Source organism: Anas platyrhynchos, chromosome 11 (genome assembly GCF_047663525.1).
Source record: "Anas platyrhynchos isolate ZD024472 breed Pekin duck chromosome 11, IASCAAS_PekinDuck_T2T, whole genome shotgun sequence".
NCBI classification, from domain to species: domain Eukaryota; kingdom Metazoa; phylum Chordata; class Aves; order Anseriformes; family Anatidae; genus Anas; species Anas platyrhynchos.
The window spans coordinates 3898286-3923544 of NC_092597.1; the positions used below are offsets into that span (position 1 = coordinate 3898286).

The window sequence follows — 25259 nt, forward strand, 5'->3', positions numbered from 1 at the left end:
CATCTTGGGACTCACCTATCTCCAACTGCTGTTTGCTGGATTTGTTACAAGGAAGCTTTCAGCAGGTGATTGCTGACAATTTACACAAGCAGGCAGGGGCATCCTTTTGCTTTGTCAATACAGACATTTATTCTATTCCTTTCAAAAACAAAATCCAGACTCAGCATCAAAACTTTTGTATTTCATGTTTGTATGATTCTTTAGATTATTTTCATTATTAAATCCCCCCAAAGATATTCTGTTATAAAAATTAAATTGTGTTATATTGTCAACACATTAAATCCTGAGAGAGAAACACCAATTGAGAGGAACCTTGATAAAGTGTTGTAATGTCTCTACATTGTATTTTGTGCTGATTTTACCTATAATAAGTAAAATGACTTCTTTTATTCTTGTATCTAGCAAATGTTTTATGTACAAAATGCTACCTTTATATTGCTTTTTTAATTTAATTTGGTTTTATCTCTTAACCCTTTACAGCTCTTGCCTCAGGAAACATCTCTTGATCACAATTTTCTGACTGGCAGACTGGTAAATGCAAGTGCTTTTCCATGGGAGCAAGACCAAATTACAAATTACATTTGTATTTATTTATTGTGTCCATCTTCCCTCTCCCTCCTCCCCGCCCCCCCCCCCCCCCCAGTGGAATAGCTGAAATATGGGCAAATAGTGAATAAAAGATGTTTTCTGTAAGAATACTAGTGAAGAATTCAGAATTAAAATAGCATGCTTGGCAACTGTCTTTTCCAGAAAACTATTTTGAGAATGAGTTACTGGGTGATAATTAGATATTGAAATGCACCCAGTTTCACATTTCAGTGCTCCTTTCCAATTAGAATGGCATTAGAGTGAAAGTGTAGCTATATAATTGTATGAAGAATAGATCCAATTTTCTCAATGTCATTGCAATATCACCTTTCAGTAGTAACGGCACTGAATGATTATGCATATCATTTAGTAATAGTATTTTATCCCTTTCACAGAGAGAGATGATTTTTTTTTTTTAAGTGGACATATGATCTGATTATAAATGAGCATATAGTGAGGAGGCCGTGCTACATACAAATATGTCAGTGTTAATGTCATTGCATCCTGAACTGCTGTGAGTAACATGGCATCATATTTGCTAGCATTCAGCATTTGCAGGCAGGATATATTTTAACTGTCTTTTAAATGGCCAGAAAAGCAATAGCAAAAATGTCTTTAACCCACAGATTAAGCAAAAGCTTTTTACAATTTCTTTTTGGTCTGCAACTGTGTGCAATTACGAAATAAGCTCTGGTGTAGTTTAGGATTAAATACTCCCATCCACCTTTCTGGTTAGCAGGCATTTTGTAAGCGTCCTTCCTTCTTCGTCTCTATCATTCCATTCGGCTGCAGAGCAAAGTGGGCTGCAAAATGTATAATCCCTGGGAGAAGGCAGTGCTACAGAACTCAAACCAATCATGCCAAATGCTACTAAAAATATTTCTCATCGGTCATAATTGGAAATTTATCCAGTAATTTGCATTTAAATGGCAGCTGCTTGAAGTAGAATGTATAGAAATAAGCATATCATGTCGGGGCCTTAAGTTATATCCCTTAGGACAGACTCTCAAGACGTGGGGCTTTTTAGTTCAACAATAAATATTGGTACAGCATCGCCTTGCACAGTTGAAACTACATCATCAGATAAACCAGAGGCACCTGAGTGAGTGAAATTTGATATGTTTGTTTGGGAGTATTTCCAAGATTTGGACAGCCAGGAAGCATTTGCTTTAACAGCTGATGCAAAAGCATATTGAGATTTAACTTCGTGCTTAAGATTTTAGGTAAGCATTTTTCACGTTTCTGTGATATTTATTTGTCTCCTTGGTCTCATCTACTTCCTTGCCTTCCTTTTAAATTCATATATTTGCTTGAGGCAGAAACAGTCTCTAAATATGTGTATGCTAGTTCTTGGAATTACCATGACCCATTTATGTTCTATCTCAATATTGATTCTTATGCCTGTATTAGATCTCAAATGCCACTAAAATTAGTCAGGTGTGAAGGTTGCTCTGGCTGTACCTCAGATTTCTAAAAATAACACTTTGGCCAGTGCTGCTAATGCTTTATTCATTTAAAACTTCCCTAAAGTAATATTCTGTATTTTCAGTACAAAACAAATGAACCATTTCTGGTGGTATTTTGATATTTTCAAATTATCTAATTTTAAAAAATATAAAGAAAAGGAAAAAGAAAATGATGCCTTAAAGTTTTAAGCAAGGACTTCAAAAAGTGGCTATTGCATGTGTCTAGCAGATTGTTTTGAAAGGCCTGAATATGTCTATGGGTCTTTTGTTTGTTCCCTTCTGAAGAGTAGAGTATGCCTGTAAATTTATCTCATTATTTACTGTAATTATGAATGAAGTAAACTAAGAGGATTCTGAAGGATGTTTTCAAAAAATATAAGACCCTTCTGTGAGATTTGAATACTTAAAAGGAGATAATTCTTGCCTCTAATGTGCATAATATATCACACGCAACAAAATAGAGGGGGAAAACAATAAATATATTTTTATAACATACTTTTACAAATAAAACTCAAAAATTTGTGTTCCATTTTTAATTCTTGTTGATGTTGGTCTTTACACACCAGCAGTTTGAGTATATTGTTTATAAGGTATATTGTTTAACCTGAATGAATTTTCCTTTTCTACTTTATACCAGTGATCTGCCTTTTCTATACATATATCTGGAATTATGGTCATTACAAAGAACAAAGTAAAGTAAGGAATTGGAAGTAGCTTTAGGGTCTGAAATCATTAGTGTTTTGTTTGCTATTCATATTGACAAATGAAACATTTTCCAAGCACAGTATATTCAACGGCTAAAAATTCCTAAAGAAAATATTTCACTACATGGAGATCTTCTACCTTGGTGTCAAACAGAATCCTGGTATATGGTTCTGCCAAATCCATATTAAATACCAAAGAGTTACATACATCATTTTTTATTTTTGTAACTTCAGTTAAATACTAGCTATCAGGCCTTCTTAGGCTTTTGGAAGGCTCCTTTTGCTTATGGAAGTAAATTTACAGTTTGTTCCTGTCAGTGCAAGCTGGTACTTCCCACAGCATTTGCCTCTTTGGAAATGCTGTGTCAGAAGCAAGGACTTCAAAGAGTGTAATTGTATCGCTGCCAGCAGTAATTCTCATACTTCTCATTCTAGACATCCTTGAATTTAGCAGCAAAAGCACAGATGGTCAGTAGAGTGGACTGACTGACTTGAACAAATTGAAAACTCTCAGACTATCTGTGTTGATTTAGTTTTTGTTTTTATGAGTTCCATAATCATATTTTTGTTGTTGTTGTTATTTGTGATGGAAATGAGGATTGCAAACAGGCTAGAATATTTTGACTGATGTGTCATGGGCCACCAGAGTAATGGAGTTTAGAGTACATAAATTGTCCTTTATGTAACAAGGGATTTTCCCTGATAAAAAGTAGGTGTGGGTGTGTTATCGTGCTTTGCACACTGCTTTTGTTGTTTGCCAGAGTTAATTTGGGCTTTAAAATTCTATTCATCAGTATTTCCCCCCAGCGGAGCCTGTCCAATGTGCTTTACCTTAATGTATTCTAGACATCTGCATTCAAATAATTTATTCATAGGCTGAAATCTCTAATCCCAGTTTGAGGTGCAGAAATGTTTACTTGGTCACTTATAGTGTGCTAATCTGGGACAGTGACAGGCAGGTCACACGACATTGTCTTTTTTCATACAACTTTTTGAACAATGGATTGTTAGTCATTTTATCAAAGAGCTAGAGGTAGCAGTCAGTGTAGACGTATTGAGAATCAGCTAATGGACAGAAAGTACCTGCTCCGACACATTAATTCCCTTCCCTGTCAGCCTGCATCATTGTAGAGTGTGCATGATGGGAAGCAAGGTCCCATCGCACTATGGCACCTGCTGCTTTTCCATCTGCCAAGTGCAATAGCTTCTTTGATTGCCCATTTTTCAGCCTAATGACTTTATTCCGTTTCTCTTTGTAAAGTTTTTACATCTTTTTTTTATTGTGATTTCAATAGTCATGGTTTGTAGCTGCCTTTTTTTTTTTTCTTTTTTCTTTTTTTTTTTTTAATTTCCTTCTCTCCAGTGGGCACTTAGAGTGTTGATAAAGGAATAACTAACAAAATAATATTCCAAGCCTGTGCCCAAATTCTGCATGCCCTAAGTGTTGTGTTTCATAATTTATTCTGATAAAGTTGTCATGGTGATAATGTCTCTTGAGAATAAAAGTGCCATGTGCTTGGCTGTTATAGGAAACAGCTCAGATGGTACATAAACTGGTAAATATTGAACCCATGGGCAATAACGCTAACCATATTTTCTCCCGTTATTTATTTATTTAATGTAGCTCTGGTCAGCTTGATTATGGAAAGTATGTGACAATCTATATTTTACTTTCCGTGTGTTTGGATTTATGAGAGTGAAAGATGACTTTTCATTCCTTTTCTTTTTTTTTTTTTTTTTAATCCAGTAAAATAAATGTTGGCTGAGTTCCCTGAAATAACCTTTGAATTCTGTCTAAAGCTGTTGATTTGGCTGGATTAGTCAAAGCAGCAGATCATTATTACATATCGAACATCTGTCAAAAATAGAACTTGCAATTAATAAACATATCCTCTGTAAGTTGTGGCTTCAGATTTTGTTTGAGAGAAGTACCTTTAGGATTCCTGTCAAAAGCTAACTTCACTTATTTCAAATACGGAGATAAAAGCCATGCTTTTAATATAATTCTCTTCCATCAAGGAGAAAAGAGAATTTGTTTCTCATTCCAAACACCAATCATGTTAAAATCAAAGTATGCTGGTGTACTCCTTGGAAAGGCTCTAGAAAAAATCCTCTGATGTTGAAGTTCAAAATTACACACTCCAACAAGTAAATTTTTGCTTCTGATGTGCTTTTTTTTTTTTTTTTTTCTTCATTTACCATGTACGGTGGTCTTTAGTCTGCATTTAAGAAATACAAAGAAATTATATGCAATTTTTATACAAGTAAGCATTCTTAGTAATTAGCAATATTTCAGTTCTTCCTGCATGTCTTTCTGCATAATACTTCTATTTATTTCTGTTAAGAGATTTAGAAAGGCATCAACTACACTTAAGTGTTCTGGTTTTGGAGGTGGGAAGCTTCTGCACCTGACTTGCATTGGAGTTTTTAAAATTGTTTCTCACTTCTGACTCTTCATAAAGAATTTTTCAGATATTTCTGAAGAACTTAATGAGTAAACTTTCCATAGTGGCCTTTAAGCACCTTGGGAAAAAAACTCTCCTTACATACAGAAATTTAAATCCTGGAGCATATATTTGGATAATGTGTGTAAACGTACTGTTTTGAATATGATCTATAACTTACCCAAACCAGGACCAGACTATACAAGGCAATGGAACTGGTTGTATATGTTACATTATACATAATATTATACATATTATGTTATAGTATACATAAGATGTATAAGATTGATGTTAAAATTCAGAGAAGCTAGTGGACTTGCAAGTGTTGTGGAGAAACTTATGAAGAGGCTTTTCAATAGTGATGAGCTGTTTGCATTGGCAGGAATGTACCATCACTAGTTATGCAGGGAAGAAGGTCACTCAGGAACACACCTGATGCTAGACCTGTACCCAGGCCTACTGCTGCTCTTCGTATTTAATGAGGACACCTGTTGGAGACAGCAGCTTCCAGCTTCTAGCAGCCACTAAATTCCTAGAAAGAGTCTAGATCTAGGCATCCCTGGAAAGAACTAGAATATTCCTGGAAAAGTGACAAAGAATTTATAGAAAAGTTTAAGAAATTTCCAGAAAGCAATAGGGAATTCCTAGGAAGTGCAAGGAATTGGTCTTCCTACAAAGACCCAGAATATTCTTAAAAGGTTGCAGACCCTAGAAAATCCTTGCTTAGGGTTGTAGTTGCAATATTATTTGTTTTATTTGAGTAATATTTTTTTTCCAACAACATATTACACTCTAATGGAAATTTCACTGCCTGTTCTAGGGCAGAAGTATTCATTCTTCCCTAGAAATCTGGAATTTTTATCTTGAAGATACTGCATCTTTCAACAGTCCTTTCCCAACATTGGTCAAGTCAATCCTTGCATAACCTATAAGTTTTTTCAAGTATTTGAAATTTAACCAAATCCTGTCATCTTTTAATAATCAAGGAAAGTCATAGCTACTGCACTCCTAAGATGTCAGTCACAAACTCCCATGGGACTAGGATTTTTTAGTAGGGCCATGATTTTACTTATGTCTGTCAAAGAGCAAATTCATTCACAACCCTGAGCACTACACCAGAGGGGAAAACTAACTGCTTCTGCAAGCAAAACAAACAAACAAACAAACAAACAAAAAAAAAAAAAAAAAAAAGGAAACTTATTATAAAGTCAGTGTAAAAGTATTTAGTCCCTGACACTTCTCTGTTTCTTGTAAGAACTTGCAGTATATTTAGCTCTTTGACAAGGTTATACATTACACCTAAAAAGAAAGGGGAAAAACACTCCACACTGCAGACAAAGCCAAGAATTATCTTTAATAGGTGAAAGACAGCTGTGACCCTAGCTGTGATGGAGAGCTGCCGGTGTGACAGCTCCTCTCTGCACTCTCAGATACAAAGAGACAGATGGAAGCAGAGTGGCATTCTCTTACTTCTCGTTCTGCAGGAATCAGAGCTAGAGTCAAACTTGGTGAAAGCAGAATAAGACACTTTCAAGTAACTTGAAGCATTTGAAAGAATTGAGTTTCCGTTACCTGAACACCATTGACAGGAAAACGAGAAAAAAGAGAAAGAACCGTTACGTTTCTTCCTACGAATGACTCAAAATGCTGGAGTTCACAGATTTTTATTTTTCTGTGCTCAGCTGAATGTTTGATGTTAGCTCTGTATGCACTTCCAGGGAGAAAGAAGGGTGGGGAAGGAGTCAATGAAGAGCCAGGAGCTGAATGCAATTAAAATATGAAACCCATCCTCCTTCAGCTGTTAATTCAGTGGCCCCCAAATGAGACCCCTTCTCAGTTCTCCCAGCTTTTAAATGCATATGGTTGAAGCTCCAACCAGTACCTACTGATCAGTAAAATAGAGCTGCCAAACGGGCTACTTGAACACACACCCCACCACCAAAAGACACTATTTGGATTTCTAAAGACCTGCAGCCAATGTTAACATCACTTACCGGAGCTCAGGTAGCTCACTAAATACAAAGCCATTATATCAGTTTAGTACAGTCTAGTATTTTAAAGAACCATTGAATGTTGAAAAGTAGTGGAGAGAAAGTTTGGGAATTTTAAAATTATTTTAAAGCAAAAAGTAAAGAAAACAGCCCTGAACTTATATAAAACTGTATATCAAGCTGATAAACGTGCTACTCTGAGTTTGAATGACAGCTCTCCTCTTGCTTAGTTTTTGAGCTGAGGTTTTCTACCCCTCTGTACTTTAAAGCCTTTGGTCTTGAAGCTCTTATTAGGTATTTGAATCAATCCAGTTGCTCTTGCAGACTTGCACATGTTGTTCCCAGCAAGTTTCTAGCTGGTTTTGATTCCCAGAGCAGATGTCCCTTTCCTATAATAGGACATTTTGATTTTCAGTGGTCATAGCAACAAAATGCCCTCCTTGGCCTTCTTGAAGAAAACCTTGATAAAAAGCATTTAATTAAGAAAATATACTAATTAGCTACCACCTGAAGTGACAATAAGAGTTTCACTTCATTATCGAGGCTGGGTGTGTTTGGAGAAACTCACCTGGCAACAAGGGGACTAATTTTTCAGGCTATTTGCAATATTTCTCATCCTGCAGGGAGAAAGCAATCTTAATTAAAAGCTGTGAAAAGCTGAGCATTTTTATCAAACTTATTTACAGAAGTTTGAATAAGTCAAAAGAGGAAAAGACACCTTTTGGCAAATGGTGCATATACATGTCTGCCAGCAAGCCAGCACTTAGCAACAGTTTTTTTATAAACCTCAGAGAGGCTGCTGTGCTGCTGGAACTGCGGGGCTCTTCTGAGATGAAGGCAGGGGTCAACGGTGTTTGTGAGCATGTATCCCTTGACCCAGACAAGGCCTTTAACACCTTCCATCCCTTACAATTTACAATACACACTATTTGTGTGCCTGTCAGCAATAATCTGTGCTGCTACAAACCAGAACCGCATGGCCCCATATGCAGTGTGTGCACCCATCCCAGGGCTATTTTGCCTACCTAATTCCTGCATCTTTCTGTCTTTGTCTGCAGCCTTTTTTTTTTTTTTTTTTTTTTTTCCCTCCAGCTATTTTCATAGGTCCTTACCAGAGGGAGGAAAAAAAAGAAAAAAGTTTGTTTTCAGTATTTTCAGTATTTAATGCTTGATTCATGGCCTCTGGTCTTTCAATCTCTTGCACAGGCACATGCAAATCCAGCCTCAGGCACAGCTCAACCATGCTATTCAACCACCATGCCGACAATAAGATCGCAACGCGGTATGATCTCATTCTGGGCAATTCTTTCATGTCAATAGCTCCATTTGGTGCTTGCCCTTAGATCAGCTTGAATTTTTTCACTTGTGTGGTTTTCAATGGTTTGTGTTTGTGGGATTTCTCTTCCTCCCCCTTTTTGTCAATTAGAAAGGCTTGGTCTTCCTTCCCAGCTAAATGAGCCTATTCAGGTGCATGATGGGGGGCTTGCGGTCCAAAGCTACCATGTTTTGACAAGGCAAACTGTTAGATTAGAAGCACTGGCAGCCCTTTGAAGGAGGCTTGCTAAAAAGCCTGATTAAAAATCTGTACTGTATTGTTGATGCTGGATTAAGGGATGTTCTTTGAATACTGACTTCCTTTTGAATATTGTAAGGGAGATATCAGCAAGTGCTGCTGCTCAGGTAGATGCTATAGGTGGGCATTTAATGGAAGACTTCAGATTTGACAAGACTGGAGCTTCTGGGGAGGGCTCAGGAGTTATGGCCAAATCAGGCATACTTTGATTTGAGCCCGTGAAAGGTTTGGTGAAATTCAAGATTTGACTGCAGAACCAGAACTCCCTTGTGTTGTGCCCTGTTTACACTACCTGGAAATCCTCTGTTTTAATAGTTTTCTGATAGGGCATAATGATGTAGTTGTTGAATTTTATCTAACAGCCCTTTTATTTTCCTCTTTTCATCATTGTTACTTAAGAATAATAAAAAAAATAAACAACAGTTTAGATATTGGGGTGGGGAGAGTAGCAACATTCTCATTATGTGGGTGACAATTGAGTCAGATTATTTTGGCAATGCTATTTATAGTAAATCTCCTTAAAATTGCTTAATTAATGCAAACACCACAAAATGCTGCCTGATCCATCCTCTCCATTTAAAAAGGGTAAAATACGATTTATTTATTTATTTATTTTAATTTATTTATTTTTTTATACATGGACACTGAAGAAAAAAAATAGTACTGATGTTTCTGTATGCATTATGGAGTTTTTCTTGTACAAATATCAGAGATAAGCAGAGTGGCATTTTGGCCTCTAGCTAGCCAATCATGAGTACTTTAAAAGCAAGCCAGGTAACTAGCACACAGCAATGTACACCAAGCCCCAACTTTTACCTCATTGTGGTTCCTTTTGAGAGCACCGCATGATGTTCATAGTAAATGTAAAATCAGGCCAGCATGTGAAGTTCTACTTGCTTTCATTTTGTTATGTTTAAACTTCACCACTGATCTGTATTTGAGGTTGATTTAAAAATATTAGGCTATCCATTCGTTAACATTTTTAGCATAGAACTTAAATATTGTATCTTTCAGAGTATTTTTATTTTTATTTTTTTTAATATTTTTAACATCCAGGTTGGTCTCTTTCTCTTTCTTTTCTCTTTCTCACTGAGGTCTTTCAGTGTAGACAGTTGACAAGTAGGCTTCTACCAATCCCCTGTTTCTGAGAGGTGATTCCATGCTCACATACTTTTGCTTTTTTAGAGAAACAGTGCTACCTGCTGCATCCTGCTTCCCTCTCAAAGGGGCAGTAGATCTTTGGTTTAGATGTGAGCCTGGAGCGTATCATTTCCTGGTGTGTCAAACAAGATTGCAATGAAAGTGCACAGCATTAAGAGCACATATAGTTGCAAGGCAGCTTTGCCTATTCAGTGTCCAATGCTGTTATGTATGCCCCCTACGCTTAACAAAATTAAATAATAGTTTTGCATAATTGCCTAAGTATTATTGGCAGAGCTGGTTAGAGGATACACAGTGCCCTTAATCAACTCTTTTCATTTAACAGGTAATTGAAATCTTTCATGGGCATAAAATCCAAGGCTAGCTTGAAAAAGGCAAGTCACCAAATATGCTTGGTCTCCACATGAGTAATTTTGTTTCACTGAAAATGATACAGCTTTGCTGGAAGCTCATGTTAGAAACTAGGATATTAACATAAGCTGTTTGAAAATTCTTCCTGCTCTTAACCTTGTTTCTTCTCTCTGTCTTCTCCATTTCAATATCTAAGCATAAACCCATATGAGCACATTTTTTCATTATTTTAAGTGAAAAAAGGTTTATGGAGAGGGTTAATATATTTTATTTTTCCAAATGATACAGTTAGGGAAAAAACAGACTTTTAAGCATTGAGTTCCTCAGAGCATTGGAGTTGGGCTTGGGTTTCTGAAATCTTGTGTTTTCTTCTAAAAATATCAATTTATTTATTTATTTATTTATTTATTGTCTTTCTCTCTGGAAACCATAGCGTGGTATAAATGGAAAGCTACTCCTTGTTTCCTTCTCTGAGAGGAAGTTCAAAGGCATAAGTTATAAAGTAACTAAAAACACTTATATTACTAAGATTGTAACTGGACCATCATTATAATATTATGAAAAAAAAAAAAGAAAAAAATAAGTGTTTATATGTCTTTCAAGTAAATGTATATCTTTAAAGACATGTTGAAAGTACATCCAAGGTGTAAGCAAAGTGAAATTAATTTTGTAGGAAGTCAGGAGCTGAAAAGGGGTAGCACCTTATCACCTGGAAATGATTAGTTCAGGGACCATCATTTTGAGTTGAAGCCAGTAGAAGTTTCTGTCTGGGAAAGAGAGAAAAGAAGGCCACTGCTTCTAAAAAGAAAGGAGCTCTGTGTCTGAGATCTAAACTGTCAGAGACAGAAGGAGTGACCATTCAATTTGCTTGCAGTTTTATTGGTAAGATGGTTAAAGTCATCCTCTACCTTAACTGAATGTGCCGGCTATGTACACCTCCTCAGCAGTAGAGCTGCTGTTACGGTGAGACAAGGTATGCAGGGAGATGCTGTATCATTATTGAACCAGACTGCCTTGCCATCTGCTCCCCTGTACTTTGTATTCCCTCTTTTCATGTATAATATCCTACCTTGGAAATTTCTAGTGTGAAAAATCAAAAATGACACAGAGTGAGATGACACAATAGAAAAGAATGACTGTGTGATATTATGGCAAAAAATGTCTTTGGAAGGTTTTAAGAAAGTTGCCCTCCTCCCCCCTCCCCTCCTTCTTCCCTGCTTTCAGAGGATTTATAATTATTCCCACCCACTCCCTTAAAAAAAAATATATATATATATATAGAGAGAGAGAGAGAGAGAGAGAAATATATATATTTATATTATATATACATATATATGTATATATTTGCTAGAAGACTCTTGAAAAGCAAAGTGAAAAAAAATATCATAGTGCAAAAACTGAAATTTTGTTTCAGGATAAATTGAAATGAAATTTTAATTCAATCTTATCAAAATATTTCAAGGAAGTCAAAACAACCCTGTCAGATTCAACTTTTAAAACCGCATTCAGTTATAGACATTTTAATAATAATGTTTCAATGCTGCAGTAGTCATCATAATACTCAAAATATTTTAATATCAGAAGACTGAACTTTTCTCTTTGAAAAGTTTCAATGATTTGAAAGTATATTTCATGATAAAACCTTGCACGCTTCCAGAATTTTTTTTAATTTTTTAATGGCTACTTTTTTTTTTTTTCTTGACATCTGAGAGGTTCAGATAGACCCACATTAAAGCCTGGAGAATATTAAAACTGTATGGGCTGACTTTCAAATCTTTTTGCAGTCATCAGTTTATACTGCTTAGATATGTTTTGTTTAGTTGGTTTATATTTTGACTTACATTTTTTACAGTAAATCTCTATATGTGAGATGTTTGCTGAATGCTCAGTGGTTAGGATGCATGTGAGCTTCCAGAGACATTAAATCCAAATGTGTAAGGATTTTGTAATTTTAAGCATAGGAACAGGTTGGTTAAATTTTAAGTGTTGTTATGGTTGAGCACAAAAGCACTTAAGAGTTAAAAACTGTACAGGAATACAGAAAATGCAATGGTAAAGTTTGAAACAAGGCAGATGTTTAATCCTAATTTTACCCCATTTCAGTCTACAATTTTCCCTCCTTGCATGAGGTTTACTGAGGTTTTCTGAAGGTGTCTGTCACATCACAGGCTGTTAGTTTTATCTACAGTGTTGTTCATATAAGAACAACATTTTTTGTCCTGATGTCACTACACTGACCTTTGCTCTTGTCACAGAAATGCTCTAATCATGAAGTGTGGTTTCAATAAGGAGACTTTCTAGTTCTCTGTCTAGCAAGATGTAGGTTACTGGCTGTTGTAAAATGGTTGTGGTGGAACCTAACCCTCAGTGAAGAATGGGAAGTGATTTTCTTTGGCTTTTTACCTTATCTGATATCTGTTGAGTACCTATACATGATGATAAGAAGAGTGGCTACCCATTTGCTATATAGAATTACATTTTAAAATATTCTACTTTTTATGCTGACTGCTGAGATAAAAGTCTTACAGGAAGATAAGTAAATAAGCTTCTCTATACTTGCCACAGTCTTGAAGTGATGATGAAGTTAAGAGGATGAATGCACCTTCTAGGGGCAAGGTGAGAAGGAATTTAGTGTTCTGTGGAGAGCTCATTGTGTGTCAATTTCCTCCCATTCTCTCAAACTTGCTATGTTGAGAACCCACAACAGGTTTCTAATCCTTTCTGCAGAGCACTGGGGTGCCACACTAGTTTTAGTTCTATGGTTAAACTTTGTCTGCCAAAGAAGCTCTCTGCAGCACCTTTTTCTTTTTTAAAGGTCCTTATGGCATGCTCTAACAAGATTTCTAGAGTTTCTCAACTGCAACTACATTGCAGATTCCAAAGGTAAATACATCCAAAACTGGTCTTCAGTCAACTGCAGTTTGGTACTGAACACTGGAACCTTCCTCTCACTTATGAAATAATGTACTTCACTTCTTTATTTCTTCTAGTTTGCAATCTGTGCTTCTTTATTTCTCCTAGTTTGCAATCTGTGATCCAAAGTGGAAAAAAGATGAGGGGGTATTTTGTGAACTCTTTGGTATACCTCCAGCCCTAGGCATATGTTATTCACTTCCAGGAAAACATGCCTGAGCTGGATGGATTATGGTTTCTCTACCTAACATGGAATTAATACTAACAAAGGATCTAAAGCATATCTCCAGTTCCAGATAAAAATGTTCTGGCAGTAGGATAAAAAAATAAAAAATTGCAATCTAAAGCCATTTCACTTAGTGGAAAGCCTTTCACTGGTAAATGGCTGACATCATAGTTAACTCAAAGGATCTGACTTCATGATAAGACACAGTAGCGTTTCAGTGCTGATGAAACATTAAATGGTGGGCCACTGGTCACACCTGAGAATGTTCTGGGACCTCTGTTATATGACTGAATATTTCAACCCTTCCAGACTGAGCTTCTGACCAATGCCATATCATCTACTCACAGAGTCTGCAGACCTGACTTTGGCAAGCCTTCTTTTTACCCTGAATCTCCTTCTCCTTCCCTCTCTCTGTCTCTGTCTGTCTGTCTCTCTCTCTCCTTCCCCCTCCCTCCTTCTCTCTCTCTCTTTCTCTTTTTTTTTTTTTTTTTTCCCCTTAAGGTTAGAAATACTTCCTTGTTCTGCTTCCATATATGTGTATAATTTTTCTGAGAGGAGACCAGGGTACATGTGAATTCAGGTGTTCATATGCATGTATGAGGTTCCCTAAAAGTTTAAATATGGATTTATTTTTTTTCTTTTTCCTTCCTTATACCTAAACCAAAAAGAAATAAGATGGTTATCTCCATGGCAGAGGAAGTGTCTGGCTGTATTAATTTGGTGACTCAGCTACGTGATGATTCAGTTCAGAATCATTGTTAATGCACTGATTTTATCAACTCTATTTCAATTCTGACCTTTGCTTGTATCATCTAATTTCAGTTTAATAAAAATTTATGATAAAGAACAGTAGCAACGTACTACATCTTGAGTTTTCTCCTTCTTCAGCTATTAAAAAAAGACTGAAAAATAGATTGAACTAGTTATTCTTACAGCTTGAATGGAAACCTCAAGTATATAACAGCAAGGCAAGGTATCTGCGAGCCATTTGGGTTTTTGGCAAAGGATATATAATTTGGTGTAACTGGGTTATCAGATCAGAAGCGCACTATCTAAATCAAATGTGGTAAAAAATGCCTTCAGTGGCCCCAAAGCTAAAATAGAAATGCTTAGGATGTTATGAATTTATGAGGGTTTTGGAGGGATGTAAATCAGGTTTGCAGATCTTATTTCCAACTGTAATTACTTCCTAAAAAAAAAAAAAAAAAAAAAAAAAAAAAAAGATACAGTATTGCACCTAGGCAACAATGCCAAACTAACAGGGCAGAATAAAGCATGCAAAAGAGAATGACGCATAAGAGATAAGTAGTCTTAATTTGTTTGTAGGCTTTGTTTCATGATTCTGTAACATACTTATCAAGAAAAAACAGGAGGATTTCAAAGCAACTATTCTGGGCACTCCTCCAGAATTAAGTGCCTTAAAGTCATTTTTTTGTGTGTGTGTTTGTTCTCTAATCATTCATTATTTGTAGATGCTACAAACAATCCATAAAGAGCTGACAGAACAAATATTATTCCCTGTAGGTTTTTTTGTTTGTTTGCTTTTAATATTTATCATATGCTTAGTTTGTATAAGGTAGTTCTGTGAACTCAGCAATACTGAAGGTGGAGAGGGCAGCAACATGTGCATTTAAAGTCTTTTGGTGCTATTAAAAATCAAAGTCTTATTTATTTTTAAAATCACTTGTTTTATGTTTTCCCTTTCCTTCTGGTACATGTTACTGTTGGGATAAGTCTATTAGAATATGGGCTAAGTCAGTGTGAATCTATTACACTGTAAGTCTTTTCAAATTAATATTTCAAACATGAATTTGTCTCTATCACTTTAATGGTACAAGTACCTTTGTCCATCTGATGTTGGTTTGCCTGCTGCTCAATCCTTACCTTCAGAACTTCAGCAGTGGATTAATTATTAATAGGGCGCAGGTATGATCCTTAGCTACACTGAGAGTTTCAATGAAGAATGCTCACTGCAATTGTTATGGTTTTCAACTTAGCATTGTGAGCTTTGTGTAGCCCAAGTAAGAGTCCAAGCTATCCATGTTTTAACAAGCATTAACCTCAGAAAATTGTGTTAGACTTATTGCCTGAAATACATATAAAACTTGCTTAGATGGGTCCCTGTGGGTCCATAACAGTTAAATAGAATTATAGAATCATAGAATATCCCGAGTTGGAAGGGACCCATAAGGACCATCAAGTCCATCTCCTGGCACTGCACAGGTCTACCCAAAAGTTTAGACCATGTGACTAAGTGCACAGTCCAATCACTTCTCAAATTCAGACAGGCTTGGTGCAGTGACTACTTCACTGGGGAGCCTGTTCCAGTGTGCGACCACCCTCTCAGTGAAGAACCTCTTCTTGATGTCCAGCCTAAACTTCCCCTGCCTCAGCTTAACACCATTCCCATGGGTCCAATCACTGATGTTTACAGAGAATAGGACACCTGCCTCTCCACTCCCCCTCGCAAGGAAGTTGTAGACCGAGGTCTCCCCTCAGCCTCCTCTTCTCCTGGCTGAACAGGCCCAGTGACCTCAGTCACTCCTCATATGTCTTCCCCTCTAGGCCCTTCACCATCTTCGTTGCTCTCCTCTGGACACTCTCCAACAGCTGAATGTCCTTTCTGTACTGCAGTGCGCAGAACTGCACACAGTACTCAAGGTGAGGCTGCACCAGCACAGAGTAGAGTGGGACAATCACCTCCCTCAACCGACTAGCAATGCCAAGCTTGATGCAAATAGAATTCAATAGGACTTAAAGGCAGGTTGTGTTTGAAGAGCCTTTACCATGAGCCCCATACTTTCCTACACCTATTTTGATTGTCCCAACAGAGTGTGTTTTTTATTATTATTATTTGGGTTCGGGACAAACAGAAATTTTTACTGGAGTAGTTCAGTTCATGAGTAGCTCTGAAGCTGCCAAATTCAACTAGTACTTTTGAACAAAAATCAGGGAAGACTCAGATGAAATAAAATGAGCATGAGGAGGGAGTACATTGCCCTTGTAGAGGCAAATAATGGGGTCTTGCCCATGCATCTCTGCTAGCACATAAACCTGAGTGGCTCACCTCTGATATAGAATAGACAGATACTGACCATATCTGTTTTATTTGTTTCATATACAGTCCCTTTCGGCATCCTTCAAAGCTGTGTGTAATGACAACTTCAACAATAACTGTCCCCGTTCTCTTTCCATTTAAATCAAGGACCTAACTTCAGTTCCAGTCTACCCTGTTTATGTCTAACAGATGCAAATGGAAATACCATGCTATGGAGTCACAGTCAATCTTTTCTTATTCCATAAAATCCCAAGTTTCCGATTTGCTCACTCAGTTGCATGGTGTATTAGTTTTCTGATTCTGCTTTTAATGGAGGGTTGGGGTTTGATTTTTTTAAAGGGTTAGCAAAAGGCTAAATTCCCTGCAAAGAACAAAGTACTGAGCCACACAGTGGCCCACAGCAATGACTGACACTGACCCAGGACATGCATCTGTTGTTCCCAGTGAAAACTTTGCCATATCTCACTGTTTTACGCTCTGCTAGATAATATGATAACCAGGATACATACTTGCAAGATGCTTTGTTTTCTATTTTCTCTCTTCGACTAGATAAGAACAGTTGAGAACAAATAAAAACTAGTTAAGAACAAAATGCTAACTAAATATGGATTGCTTGTTATGTGCAGTATTATTCTACAGACTCCAGCATATTCAACTTCAAAAGTAAGTTGTTGCACAGACATAGTAGCTGGTGTCCATTGAAAATTTCCTACAGTTGAAACAGGCTTACTTATGTATTGATTAAAATATTCTTGAAGACATTTTGGAAAGACGAGTATTTAGAGAATAGTCTAATAATTTAACCACACAGCATAGTCCTCTCTTTCCCTCATAAATTCCAAGAAAAAAAAAATGCCCATTAAATATAAATCTAAGTAGTATCATTACAATGTTGGCTAGTGTAAATTGCTTGATACAGCAATGTCAGTCTTAGAAAGAGTGGTTGTTCTGCAGATGAGTGTTTTCATGACTGAAACAAAGAGATGGTGGGGGCTGAAGCACCTGCAGATTGGTGAGTGTATCAAGTACTTAGACACCAGTCTGAGTCTGGTGTATACCCAAAAATCAGAAATATTGTTGCTAGGTAAAGTGAAGTATACCAATAGCATTCAACCTTTTCAGACCTGTGGTTTAATCTACTGGAAATGATCCCAATTGTTATGATAATTCTCATTAAAATCTGCTTTCTACCATTCATCCACAATAAACATTAATGTGGGTGTAAAAAATATAACAAATTAGCATATAATGAAACGTAATTCAGAGCAGACACTGCAGGCAGGTCAGTGTTGCTACCTCCTCACTACCTGTGGGATGGAGTTAAATCTAAGTCTTGTTTTGATGCCATAACTATGAACTCATCACCTTTCATGAACGCTAGTTCGATTTAAAAGTAACAGCTTTTGAAAAGAACCCACACTGTCAATTCATCCAACAATTTGGCTGAAATAGTAGCTATGTTCATGCAGCAGAAATGCTGTTTTTGTAATCTGAGAAGTCAGAAGCACTGCAGCTATAGATGCAATTCTGCTTATACTCTTGGTTCAAATAAGATATCATCCAAATATCTTCCATGAATCAAATTCTGTCTTGGTCCATTGAAACGAGTTACTCAGGAAAGGTAGGAAAGCAATTGCAAGTGTAACTGGGGAATTCAGCCAAGTGCATCTATTGAACTGTTAAAGAAAGTGTGTGGGGGGGGGAAGTGATTAATATCAGGTTCAGTGTCCAATTTAGAGTTCAGCTAAGCTCAACCCAAAGTTCCTCTGCATACTTCTGAGGTTCCAGGCACAAATATAATGCAAACAATACTGATCTTAGCTCTGAATTTATTTGATTTTGCAGGCAGGTGTCATAATGACCTGAACATCATTTAAGTTGACAAGGGGTATTTTTGTGTGTATGTTAGCCCCTTGTAGCATTATATAAAAAATTCTAGATGTTGACCAACTTTTCTATTTTCTATAGAGGTGGTAACATTAATTTTAATGTTAGTCTTTGATATGACACAGGCTTTGTCTTCATTACTTTGACATATAGTTTGAGCACCCCCCCAATCCATTTGTATTTTCAATTTGCTTTGAACTATTTTTCAACAGTTCAGGTCAAGACCTAATTTCTGAAGCAATCTTCACTGAACTATTGTTCACCAGCAACTTGTAAATGATTAGGAATTCATCAGGAAAATTATCTTTTTATTCTTTCTATAGCATCTCTTTTCCTAATATCCCAGTTATGGCATTTTTATTTTTCTATATGGAAACTGGAATAAAATTTGATGATGAAAAATGTGTGCTTTACCTCACAAATTGGTAAGTTCATTTCAACTACCTCCTTTGTAATTTTGCATTTTAAAACACGATATTTCAGACTTGTACAAATGCAAAAAGTCATTCAAATGTTTGCTATATAATGTCCGCTGGGATAGTAATATGGTATTATTTTTTGCATTCAAGCCTAAGAATCCTACCAAAAGTACTCATGCTGGAAAATGTCTCAGTGACATGATTCCCCAATTCATCTATTCATAAATAAATACATATTTAAACAAATACACTTATATATATGTGTGTACATGTGTATATCTCAAATGCAGAAGCCAATCAATTCTTTGATGCTTAAAATAAGATACATCTGATAAAGGCTTTTTGTAAGAAAGCAGTCAAATTTTCCAAAACATCAGTTCTCACTGGTGTCTGATTGAAAAGAATGTGTACATATGCTCAAAGCAGAGAATTTTAACTGCTGTCTTGTTTAATGAACAAGTTCACAAAAATTCTTGTGTTCATAACATACTCTTTGCTATTGATGGTATAATGCATAGAGCCAAAACTGCCATTGCAGATTTACCTCTGCAAACATTATTATGCTGTGAAATTATGATGTGGTTGAAATAAGTTTTAAAGATACAAACTGTAATTAGCAGTAAGTTTTTATTAAAAGTTTTATAATGTCATAAAAGTTATTAAAATGTCATCAAAATTTCAACTGCAAAAGTATGACATAGTCTAATAGAGTCCATTAACAATACCTGTAATATCTGGTACACTTATAATGAAATGTCCTAGGTGTGCCACTACAATGCAGTGCTCAGTTTACATAGATATTTTATAGACACTTACATTTTACACACACGCACACATGCATACATATATATATATATATATACACACACACACACATACTACCAACACAGAACCACAATAGATCAGGTTACAGTGATCCATAGAAAATGGACTAAGTGCACTAATATTAGTACTCTGATATGATCATATCTGTTTTGTCCAAAGAAGTATCACTGCATATTCATTACACAGGAGTTGGCATTTACAGACCAGTTGCAGACTTGTTTGATGACTTGAGCAAGCAGTTGTCATCTTTAATGAATGGGTTCCCACCAGGTAAAGAGAGAAGAACAGACAGCAGGTTGGACTCAGACTCATTCTCGGGCAGGGTAACTAGGATTGCATTAAATGTTTTCATGGACTACGACACAGTTCAGAAAGCGCTGGATTAATAGAAATTTCTTGGTGGGGAGGATTTCAGAGGTGAGGGTGTCCCATCAAAAGAACACTTTTGGTAGTAGCATTTTTTCAGTAACACAGGAACCATAATTGCATGTTAGAGCAATTAATATTTTTGAACCTATTTAGAAGGTTGTTAAATTCTTATGGAAAAGGGCATGCTGACTTTGGCAAAGGCAGGTAGACAAAGCAAGGAGGAAGCTCTTCCAGCATGCAGCCAGCAACAAGACATAATGATGCCCTGGGAACAATGGTATTGGGTGAAACAGCATGATTTTCATCATCATCCTCTGTCTTCCCAAGATCCAGATTTTATATGTTTATGGCTTCATGAAGTCAGAATCAGTTTTAGCAGTCTGTGGATCTGAGGCTCTTTTCTCTTCTTGCTCTTTATGAAGTCTGGTTACCCAGCAGACTCCAGCTACCTTCAGCTAGTTCTCTCTTCCATCACTTGCATCTTTCAGAAGGTCTGTGTTTCAAGCAGTGCTCCCAGACTGATACCTTCTCAAAGCTGTGTAATGCAAAGGAGTTGGTACCAGCCCAGCATTTATGAAGGTTAAGTTGAAAAATCCTTTCTTGGGATTTCTCTGAGAATACACCAGGTGGTGCCATGGACGTTTGCTGAGACACTGTGTAATTACTTTTCTTGTTCTGCCAGAAGAGCTTTAAAAGGCCACATGAGTTCTACTTTATCACTTGCCCCTCTCTTTTTTCTCTTGCTGCCTGTGACTCACTTGGACTCTGTTCTGGAAATGTCTCTGTGCGTAGTGGATGTGACCCCAATTACTTCTCCTTGCTTTTTTTTTTTTTTTTTTCTTTTTTCTTTTTCTTCCCCTCCCTAAATGCCAGTGGATTTTCTTCTTTACATTTACATTATGACTAAGAGAAATAACCCTCTGCCCTTCCCACTAACTCAATACATGCATCTTCAATCTGCTATCTGATATGAAACATTTTAAGCAATATAGAACTGCTCTGTATCTTGTTGTTTCGCTAGTCTGTTAATAGAACTGAGTTGAAAAGGTTAAGAATAGATCCACCTCTTAAAGCAGCAATAGTTTCATTTTAAATGAAAAAGTAGTTTCCATTGATTCTGCCCTTGTCATGCTGGAGTCTTCTAATTACATACATGTCTAAATTAATGCAGTTAAAAGCCTCTTCTGAACAGTAATATGTTTCCCACAGTTGCTCCTTGCCTTGCTCCTCTTTGGTTGTCATGATGATCTTGTAGGGTCCCTGTCCAGTCTGCCGCTGCTCCTGCTCCTATGCAGTGAAATGTGAAATTGCAGTCTTCTGCACCAGGAGTGTGAATGGCTTGTACTAAAGCAAGCATTGGTGCGTGTAATGGCAATGACCATGAAAGGGAAGTTTACAGCAAATCGCCCTTAAGCATGAGGCATGGGAGAAGGTCATTATAGGGCTGATACTTGGACTGAAATTACATTTTACGTGTAAAAATAAATTATCAGACTTAACACTTAAGCCAACACTCATTCCCTGCTAGAAGTTCTTTCCAGACTTTCCAGAAGTTAGAAGTTCTTCACCAGGCTGGGTGAAGATCCTATTCATATCATTGATCATTTCTTGACTGATGATCTAAATGGTCAATTACATCTTTTTCAGAGTATACTTGTGTGCATCCAGCCAACCAGCTACCACTTCTCTTTAATCCATGTCATCTGTAATGGACTCTCCATATGCAGGATTTTTTTTTAGAAGAGAGTAACCATCAAATTGCAAAGACAGTCAATAAAGCAATAGTTTGGATTGTATTACCTAAATGTTGTAAGTCTCCAAATTTTTGTTTTAGAGAAAGGTATTTAAGGTTCAAGAGCATTTAAAACTTCTGGTAAATACCAATCTACGGGATAGCAGGGAAGACCTGAAAAGACTGTCAATGGGCCATTCTCTAATATGTCAGAAACTAATTAAAGGCTTTCCCTATTTCTTTGTGGTATTTTACATATCAATTACTTTTCCCTATTTCTTTGTGGTATTTGCAAAAAAAAAAAAAAATAATTCTGCTTGGGGAAAAACAGAAAACATCACCAAGCACTGCTTTTTGCTCTGTGTTGCACGTTTTTAAGACCACAGTTATGTTCAGCTAGTTGAATTCCTTATAAAATTTACCTGCTAGTCTTTGTGTGTAGCATGAGGATTGCTGTATCTCTAGTGATTTGTGAGAACACTGGCTCCCTGTTCTTGGCACAGACCTTCCTATCACTCTCCAGAGAGGCAAATCCTTACCCTTGATCTGTACAATGTCCAAAGTAGATTATAGAGTGTACAGAAAAATAGTAGTTGTTCTGTAGTTTTTTTTTTGTTTTTCTGACTTAAATGTAATTGTTTTTCCTTCATTTTTTTTTATTTCTTTTACAGCCTGTTTTGCCTTGTTTTATTTACTTTTAGTCCTCTTTCTCTGACACTTTTCCAGCAATCTCTTCTAGATGCAGCTCAAACCAAATACAGTGTATATAACTAAGTAAAACATGCAGATGAACAGGTCTTAATACCTTAGTGAACCCATGCTTATTTGTGTTTAAAATATATATATATATATGTGCTTAGAATTACATGTGTACATGCCATGGTGGAGTGGTGGTGCGGTATATTTTCCTTAGTGTATCTGCTCATTTGGCTGACAGCACAGAGTTAAATAAAAGAGTAGTGTTAGGAGAGGAGAGGATTTCTGTCAGCAGATGAAACAATAAAAAAGAAGGAAGTGACTCCGGTGATGATACCAGTGTTCTTGAGATAAAGTGTAGGTGAGATGATGTCAGTATCTGAATCTGATGGTTAATGAAAAGAGATACACTACATAGTTAACACAGAGTACGGAAGTTTGTTTAGAGAGAGCTGAATTTCTTGTTTCCTTCCTGTGCTGCTGTTGTCTTTCTTAGATTGTACAACACAAACTAGTTCTTCAAGAAGAATTTCTATTTCAGCAAAAGTCCTAGAGGTCACCTCTGTACAGCAAAATAAATCAGTATTCACCAAGAGATGACTAACACTAATGTCTGAAACAGATCTGTTTAACATCACATAGAAGACTAAGTTCAAAAGAACACCAAGGCATGAAAACCCTGTGCCAAGGTGACCTGTCTTTTGGGTTGTTTGCTCTTGGATAAGGAGCATTCAGCAGGGTGCTGGAGCTGTAGGATGTGTGTGATGGAGATGCTCTACTCTAAACCTGGACAGAAGTTGCTGGGCATAGGTCTTCCAGAAGGATGTTGCAGCTCCTTGCTCCCTAATTTTGTGTATATTTGGGCAGACAGTGTGCCTATTTCAAAAGATTATTTTGAATTCCTGGCTGACATTTTAGTCACAGGGAATGTTAATACCATATAACAAAGTGAGATGATTACATTTTCATCCAGAGAGAGGTCAAGTGAAACATACCACTTAGGATCCCACAAGGGAAAATTAAAAGCTAGTGGCAATAAAATGTTGCAGGGAGGGAGGAAGGTTACAGTCTAGTAACAGCATCTAAAAATATGGTGGAGAAGAGAGGTGAGCTGGTGAAAAAGCCCAAATAAATTGACCTCTAATGTGAACAGAGTGCATTGTGGAGGACCTCAGGTGCAGTGTTCCTTCAGTCCTTGCACGCAGATGTTGTGTAGACCCACAGTAGCTGCACATAGATTGCCACTGTGTATATATAGAGGGAACTCTCTGGAAGCGTGACATTTTATGTCTAGTCATAGGCAATTTGACTCAGTTACTGCTGCAGTTATGCAGACTCACAGTTTCCTCTTCTGTGAGTTTTCTTATCAGTTTATATGATCTCATTTCAGTATTTCCAATGAATTCTCTATTTGCCCACAAGGCCAAGAGAGGAAAGAAGAAAACCTTCCTGTTCTCCACACACTGCTATGTAGATAAAGCCCCATATTCTTCAATCAGATTTTTAAAATTGGAATTTTGCTGCTGTGTAGTCTAGCCTCAGGCTGGTAATTTGGTTCTTGCTTCAGTCATTCAGGTCCTTAATCAGAAAATGTACAGAGCAGAAGAAAGAGTCAGGGGAGGAGAAGTGGGGAGGATCACATTTATACTAAATAACCAAGTCCCCCAGTGCACAAATTCAGCCAAACTTTAAATATCCTTCCCCCCACCCAAAAAGAGACTAGAAGAGAAACAAAGAGATTATACCACAATTACGAAGTCTCTAGAAAAGTATGAAATCTAATAACACTGACTTTCTATCCAACCTCTCACACATGTATCAGAGGAAAATGTCTCTTGCTAAATGGTATGAAAGTTCAGTTGCAAAGAGTACCTTATTTTCTTTTTACTGCTACTGTTTCCACACACAAGAATATACTTGCATCTGTGCACATATCTATACATGCGATATATCACTATAATTCACAGGGGTTTAGACCAAAAGCTAAACAAATTTCTCGTTTGTTTTGGCTAGTTTTTGAAATTGATAAATGAGCCACACCAGTGCCACCCCCAGACTGTTCCCCGTAATGTGGCTAGGAATGTGATTGAATGTCACTGGGCTTTAAACCTCTTTATACATTAATAGGGGGCTTTGAGATTTTCTTTCAGCCTGTGAAAGCCATCTTGTGAAATAACTTGTCCCCTGGAGCTCAGAATTAAGTGAACAAGACTTTTGTGATGCAAAGACTAGGAGGAGTACTACACCAGTGGGTTATCCCATTGTGCTCTTCAGACAAGAAATTCCCAAGTGGACTACTTAAGGAGCTGTGGGCAGGCAGGTCCTCTGGAGGTCTTCGTCATCCACGTTACTTTGGTCCTGATTTCCTAATCCTCCTAGTTTTAGGAATCTGTTGTCGTAGTGCAGGAACTACATCTCTGTGGGTACATATATCTACAAATGATAACCCTGTATCTGCTTTAGTGAGGGGGATTGTCTGTCCTAACACATGCATCAACATAGGTTTCAGAGAATTTGAGTTACTGTAGTAGGTATAGTAAATGGGATTTATATAATATACTGTCAGAAGCAGGTGGCTTTATAATCCAAGTCTGTTGTATTTTTCGCCACATGTGTAAGTTCACTTAGAAACTTGTATTAATTGAAAAGCAATGCTTCTACTCAGCCAGGAATTATTGACCACTTTGACGAAAAATGTGCACTCTACAAAGCTTAAATTACATAATTCTTCATGAAGGACTAGTACCTCCAGTGGCATCTTTAGTTAGAGGAGAGAGATAGTTACATTAATCAGGACTTCTGAGGATGCTGATAATGATAATTCTTTCCTAATGTACTGATATAACTCTCAATTGT

The 25259-nt window shown here is 36.9% G+C and overlaps 1 long non-coding RNA gene across 1 annotated transcript in view; it reads left to right on the top strand.

Annotated features, from left to right (window-relative positions):
* LOC106019413 (uncharacterized) overlaps positions 1 to 25259 on the top strand; it is a 207306-nt gene that overhangs the window by 141538 nt on the left and 40509 nt on the right. The window lies entirely within an intron of this gene.